We start from the raw sequence: 7,894 nt of genomic DNA, 5'->3' as shown, positions 1-7,894 counted from the left end.
TTACCATGACTTGACCAGTTACTCTTTCCCTACTATATTTCATTTTTAACCGACATATAAAAATTGTTTTAAAAAATTATTGTGGAGATGGTTACACATACAAATGCATTACGTAGAGAGGTTCTGGGAGTGGATTGTGGGACACTGGAGGAGGGAAGCGGCATCTCATGATGGAGATTGTGTTGGAATGATGTATGCATGAAAAGTATAGATAAAGAGAATTAGAACCCCTATTGCCTCAATAAAATCGGCTAAAAAGAGGGGGAGAGATGCAAACAACTATTCATGGGTGATGTGAGGAAAAAGGAATTCTCTTTACTTCTAGTGAGAATGTGAGCTGGTTCAATCTCTTTGAAAACCAATAAGGACACATTTCAAAAAACTAAGGAGAAAGAGAAGAAAAAGAAATGAAGGTATTCAAAATCCAGAATATACAGAAACATCTGGGTCTGTATATTCTGGATCACAAAATGTGCAGTCAAAAGGAAAAATAGAATTTAGATTAGTTAATTGGGTTCCATCTCTCACTCACTGTGATTGGTTAATAAAATTAGCAGGCAGAAAACTGTAATTAATAAATAAACATAGAGAAAGACTTTTTTATAAAGAGCATTGGGAAGAGCACTTGGGAAAACTTATTCTGGTACGAGTGTCTTATATAAATTTAAGTATCTAATAAGGAATAAATAATTTTATAATAATAATATTATTATATTTATATTTATATAATATCAGGGACGCTGTCTCGTTCGCCAAGGTATCAAAAATCAGATGGACTGGACACGTAAAGAGATTTGGAGACAACTGCTGGGCTAGAGCCATTACTGAATAGATTCCACAGGACGTCAAAAGGATTCGTGGCCACTCACCTACAAGATAGTCAGACTTCTTCATCAAAACCCTGAGCAAACAGTTTGAGGCTCTTCGTTTTCATGGAGCGAGCACACTCCATTGGGCTACACCAGCACGCGACAGGGACGGATGGAGACATTACTGGCGCCCACTCTAGCAAATCAGTGAGTAACAGGATGTCAAGCGATCAAGTGATTATAATATTGTCGTGTGAATATTATATTAAACAATATTTTATAATTAAATATTTTATGAACAGAAGAATCAATTCTATATTTATTCAACATTAATTTATTCTACAATTTTCTATTTGATTCTTAAATATAAAGGTAACTTAAATAGAAAAATTAGTACATCGAAAATATGTTATACTTTAAACTATTTAATAGAATATATCTATGGTGAAAATGTAAAATATGACTAATACATTTAATTATAAAAATAAATGAATAAATTTTTGTAAGTCAGATCTATTTTTCTCTTGAAAATTTTTAAAGAACTTACTCTGAGTTTTTCTTGCTTTATTTTCTCATAAGATAAGTCCCTTTTGGACATTTTAAAGGATGGATTTAATTGTTCTGAAAGAATATAATTTTTTCAAAATAATAATATGACTTTACAATAATTTATTCTGATTATTATAGTACAGTAAGGTGGTTATCAAGGTAAAGGATTTTTTTTAAAATGGCAGATATTTGCAACAGAAATATAAATATAAAATTTATATACAAAAAGCATGATTTTACATCTATCATAATTTAAAAAAATGTCTTGCATTTCAATATACTTATCCTACCTTTGTCATTATTCTCTGTCAAAAAACTATTACAGGATATCCTTCTTATTACAGGATATTTAAGTTTCCACAAATAGTTTGAAATTTGCATAGTTACATTTATAATCAGAATTTCAGACTATTTGCACTTGCACATGTTTTCACCTCACATACTGAAAGCATAAAATTATATCTAAGTCACAAATTACATCATTCACACCAGAACTATATACAAAACTGTGACTCTTTACAGTACCTTTTCTTTTAACCTCTAATCATATCTTTAATTCTCATTTCACATTAGCTCTACCTAAAAATAAACACCAGATCTATTATAGAGGGAATCAAATTTAGGGACCATGGTGTGAATTTACTTAACCCACACCTCTTTGAAACAGATTAGAAAAAAAAAAGATTAAAATATAAAAAGTGAAGACAGAAAAACGCCTAAAGGTTAATAGTCATGAAGGAACACCTACTCAAATACTTGAAGATTTGGGTCATAAAACCATGATGTGATATTTGAGACAAAGGTGCTTCTTCTTACCTCCTTCATTGTAGCAAAGAAGAGTGGGGCAATATCCTAGCCAGCTACATCCAGGAATAATAGCCTCCCTATGCCCAGCTTCCAGTTAGAGAACTTAATACTAGGAGAGAATTAGGATATCAACATTTCTCATCCTACCTCCAGGTACCTATCCTGAATCTAAGTTCTGAGCAAGTGAATGCAATTTCGAGGAGAACACTTAGAGAACAGAAACATCACTTTGTGTGTGACATGCTGAGGATACTCTGGCCCTTTATCACCCTCGCTTGGCTCCTGAGAGTTTTACTTCATGCCATGAGAGACAAGCAAGGAGGACCCACTCAAGGTCTTAATCCTTTTAACTTCCACTGTTCAGCATCTGAAAGAAGAAAGTCACTCGGAGAATAACTTGCCATAGTTCAGATCCCTAGCTCCTAAATTTTAGCTCAGAATTTTCTCCATGTGGAGAGAGATATACCATAAAACACAAGAGGTTCTACTTATTCCCAAAGGAACTGAATTCATTTGCAACAGATAATGAAGTTCAAGCCTAGACATACTCTTAGGGACAGTTATGATTATAGTAAAATCCACTGAGGACAAAGCATAGATATAGGCTACATTCTAGGTGGGACAATTTCTAGAAAATATTTTACTGAATAAGGCAGATGAAAGGAGCCTCCTTTAAACTGTAAATATCTTCACAAAACTATACCATAATAAATTAGAAGATAAACATTGACTCAAAAGCTATAATTTTTAAAAAAGAAGCCAGGATGTAGGATAACATTGGTTTGTTCTTTCCACCTTGCCACAGGGAGCTTAGGTTTATTGGATTACTCCAACCACAGTGCTCCCATTGCTCTGTGTTTACTTGTAACCTCTTTCTTTGTGCTCTGCTTCCCAAATCACCTTTATCTTGTAAATATTGCTTTTCTCTTCTCCTTAACTCATTTTCACAGTTAATTCAGAGCAAATTCCTTTTTGTGTGAACACAGAAGACAGTTAATGCTATACTTTTGTCACTTGGAAGTTAATTGACTCAGAATGATATTCACTCCTGGGCATCTGTTCTCTCAATTTAAGCCTCAGTTGTCTTTATTTCCTAGCACCCCAAAAGCAGGGTCCCGGTGGTGGACTTGATGGACCCAGGGCAAGCTGTGAGATACCCTGGCATATAAATGGGCCAGGTCAAAGTGCCATAATACTTAACTATAAATTAAGATCATGACCATGGACAAATTCTGTCCTGATCCAAAAAGTAACAGCTGAATTTGGACCCTGCTAGGGGTAGGAACGATTAATCTGACCTGAGCACTGTAGTCTGAAATCTATAGCAAGTTGTCCCAAGGAGAGCCACTTACAAGCTTAATGAATCTCTTACTGTGTCCATACAAAACAACTAATATTAAGAAGCAGAATTGGGCTGGAGCTACAGCACAGTGGTAGGGCATTTGCCTTGCACGCAGCCAATATGGCCGACTCGGGTTCGATTCCTCCGCCCCTCTCGGAGAGCCCGGCAAGCTGCTGAGAGTATCTCACCCACACGGCAGAGCCTGGCAAGCGACCCGTGATATATTCAGTATGCCGAACACAGTAACAACAAGTCTCATGATGGAGACGTTACTGGGCCTGCTGGAACAAATCAATGAACAATGGGAGGACCTTGACCATGAAGAAACAGAATTAAGATGTTACTTTAGATGTTAATTAAGTTATTGCACTAAGGAGAGGAGAAATATCCCTAGGTGGTATTTCCACCATTGAGCCTGATGGGCAATCAGGGAGGGCTTTTGCTATGTTGATTGTACTACTGGATGGGGTGTAGGAACACAGAGAGATGAAGAGAGGGAGAGAGATAGGAGGAGTCAGGTATGAGGGCGGTGAGAGACTAGAATGAGGGGCTTAGTGAGACTGTAACAGGCACATGGGGAGAATGGAATAAACAGCAACGGATCACCAACCAGCCTGGCCCTGTCTCCTCCTTGGTCTGCCCATAACATTGGCCAGGCCACACGGGGTGGGGGAAGTGGCTCAAGACCATTGAACGCAGGCAGCAAGAGAGAGCCACCCAAGGCTCCTAGCCACTCGGAGGTTACCCACCAGGACACCCAAAAGAATCTCCAAACTGAGCAGCTCGCTGCATAATTGCCTCTGGACCTTAAGTCGGGCTGACTTCACGGAGGTGCCTCAGACAGAAGAAGGTGTTGTCATTCCACCAGTCCCCTAAGAACCCCGGTGGTCGCCACTTTCCAGAACCCAATGAGAAGTGCAGGTACGAGGGTTTCTGGATTTCTCCAGATCCTGACTATCTAAAATTTTAGAATTCTGGGAGCGCAAGCCGGCGAGACATCTTATGCGATTCATAACAAACATTACAAAAGAGAGTATGGGGGAGATTGTCTGACATAGAGGCAGGGGTAGGGGGAGGGTGGGGGAGGGGAGATACTGGGGACATTGGTGGTGTAAGGCGTGCACTGGTGGAGGGTTGGGTGTTTGATCATTGTATGACTGAAACTCAAACAGAAAAGTTTAGAAGCAGTATCTCACAGTGATTCAATTTTAAAAAGCAAAAAGCCAGAATTTGATTGGATCTGTTTGTGGAACAATTTATGCCTCAGGACAATGATGAAAATAATATACAGTGAGCTGACAGTAGATAGTAGATTTAGGTAGCTGTAGGTTGCTAGAGAAGAGCGAATCCTGCCCAAGTCTCTGTCATCCCATAGTGACTGTTGTCATACCCAAAGATACAGTTCCCTGACAAAATATATTCACTGTCACTGTCCTCCTGTTGTTCATCGATTTGCTTGAGCAGTCTCAGTAACATTTTGAGACTTGTTACTGTGTTTGGCATATCAAATACATCATGGGTAGCTTGCCAGGCTTTGCTGTGCAGGCAAGATACACTCTGTAGCTTGCCCGGTTCTCCGAGAGGGGTGGAGGTATCGAACTCGGGTGGGCCATGTTGGCCGCGTCAACCGTGTCCAAGGCAAACGCCCTACCTGCTGTGCTATTGCTCCAGCCCCCACAAAATATATTATAGATTTATAATGTGTTTGGTGAAGGGTGAGACTTAGTTCTTTCTCACCTAATAATCCAGCCAGTTGCTGGACAAATTAAGAAGTAAATAAAACCCCAGAGGGGGAAGCAAACCTAGATGTTACAATATATAATCTAAAACATGCTAGGTTTAGGAGAGAACTTGAAGGGTTGGAGCACATGCTTGTGTCTAAGAGGTCCTGAGTTAGATACCCCACATACTTCTCCCCAGATCTACTTGATGTGTCCGTAGTGGCCCCTGAGCATTGCTTTGGTTACCACAGTATCTCTCAGCACCATTGGACCACAGGACACAGAACAGTTTTGCCTATACATCTGGATGAAGTAATACCAGGAGTGGACCCTTTGTATCCAAACTCTACTGGGGAGGAGCCCCCAAATATCTAGTTTTTAAAAAATGTAGAAGACATGTAAAAAGATATAACCTAAATATCAAAAAATATTGACTAATAATAATGACTAATGACCTCTACCAAGAAACTCTTAGGCTTGTATAGTAAAGTGGCAGGCTATAAAATCAATACCCAAAAATCCATGGCATTCCTATACGCAAATAGTGAAAGAGAAGCAAGTGACATCAAGAAAACAATCCCATTCACAATTGTGCCCCAGAAAATGAAGTATCTAGGAATCAGCTTAACTAAGGAAGTAAAGGACCTGTACAAAGAAAACTACAAAACGCTACTTCAGGAAATAAAAGAGGACACGAGGAAATGGAAAAATATCCCCTGTTCATGGATGGGGAGAATCAACATCATCAAAATGTCAATACTTCCCAAAGCACTGTACAAATTCAATGCAATCCCTATAAGGATACCCATGACATTCTTCAAAGAAATGGAGCAAACACTCCTGAAATTTATATGGAACAATAAGCCCCCACGAATAGCTAAAGCAATTCTTGGGAAAAAGAAAATGGGAGGAATCAACCTCCCTAACTTCAAACTCTACTACAAGGCAGTAATAATTAAAACAGCATGGTACTGGAACAAAAGCAGAGCTGCAGACCAATGGAACAGAGTTGAATATACTGACATTTCCTCCCAAACATATAATCATCTAATTTTTGATAAGGGGGCAAGAAAAGTGAAATGGAGCAGGGAAAGCCTCTTCAACAAACTGCGCTGGCAAAATTGGACGGCTACATGCAAAAAAGTGGGCTCAGATCTCAGCCTAACACCATGCACAAAAGTAAGATCAAAATGGATTTATGACCTCAACATCAGACCAGAATCCATAATGTTTATTGAAGACAAAGTCGGCAAAACTCTCCATGATATTGAAGCTAATGGTATCTTCAAAGATGTCACGCCACTGGCCGAGCAAGTGAAAACAGAGATAGACAAATGGGACTATCTTAAACTAAGAAGCTTCTGCACCTCAAAAGAAACAGTGACCAAAATACAAAGACAGCCTACAGAATGGGAAAGGATATTCACCAAGTACACATCCGACAAGGGGTTGATATCAAGGATATACAAAGTACTGGTTAAACTCCACAAGAAGAAATCACCCAACCCCATCAAAAAATGGGGTGAGGAAATGAACAGAAACTTTCGCAAAGAAGAAATTCGACTGGCAAAAAGGCACATGAGAAAATGCTCTACATCACTAATCATCAGAGAGATGCAGATCAAAACCACAATGAGATATCATTTCACACCACAGAGACTGGCCCACATCCACAAGAACAAAAGCAACCGGTGCTGGCGCGGATGTGGCGAGAAAGGGACCCTCCTTCACTGCTGGTGGGAATGCCGGCTGGTCCAACCCTTTTGGAAAACCGTATGGACGACTCTCAAACAATCAGAATTTGATCTGCCATTTGACCCAGCTATAGCACTCCTGGGAATATATCCCAGAGAGGCAAAAAGGTATAGTCGAAGTGACATCTGCAATTGTTTGTTCATTGCAGCACTCTTTACAATAGCCAGAATCTGGAAAAAACCTGAGTGCCCAAGAACAGATGACTGGTTAAAGAAACTTTGGTACATTTACACAATGGAGTACTATGTAGCTGTTAGAAAAGATGAAGTTATGAAATTTACATACAAGTGGTACTACATGGAAAGTATCATGTTAAGCGAAATGAGTCAGAAAGAGTGGGATAGACACAGAAAGATTGCATTCATCTGGGGAACATAAAGCAACAAAAAGGGAGAGTAACACCCAGGAATGGCTGAGATTAGTACCAGGAATTTTGCTTCATGAATGGAAGGCCAGCCACAGGCTCTAGGTGAAAAGGAAGCTCAGATAGAGAAGAGAGTACCAAATGAAGGGTGTTGTTAGGGTCCTCCCAGGGTGGGAGAAGCATGCTAAAAGTAGTCGATAGACCAAACATGATTGCCACTCAAAGCCTCTCTTGCAAAACACAGTACCCAAAAGAAGAGAGAGAGAACAAGGGGGAATACCCTGTCACAGAGGCAGGATGGGACGGGGGGGGGGCGGGGGATGAGGGTGAGGGGGGATGCTGGGACCCATGGGGATGGATGACGGGCACTGGTGGAGGGATGGGCACTTGATCATTGTATAACTGAAACCCAAGCACAAAATTTGTAAGCTTATAACTGTACCTCATGGTTTTTCACTAATAAAAAAAGAAAAAAAATACCTTCACAAAACTAAAAGAAACCATGATAAATGAAGTAAAGGTGGGTCAACAGTGTCATAAAAATAGC

The sequence above is a fragment of the Sorex fumeus genome, unplaced genomic scaffold, assembly GCF_029834395.1.
Source record: "Sorex fumeus unplaced genomic scaffold, SorFum_2.1 ptg000129l, whole genome shotgun sequence".
Taxonomy (NCBI): domain Eukaryota; kingdom Metazoa; phylum Chordata; class Mammalia; order Eulipotyphla; family Soricidae; genus Sorex; species Sorex fumeus.
The sequence above is the reverse complement of the archived record's forward strand: the minus strand, read 5'-3'. Positions refer to the sequence as shown.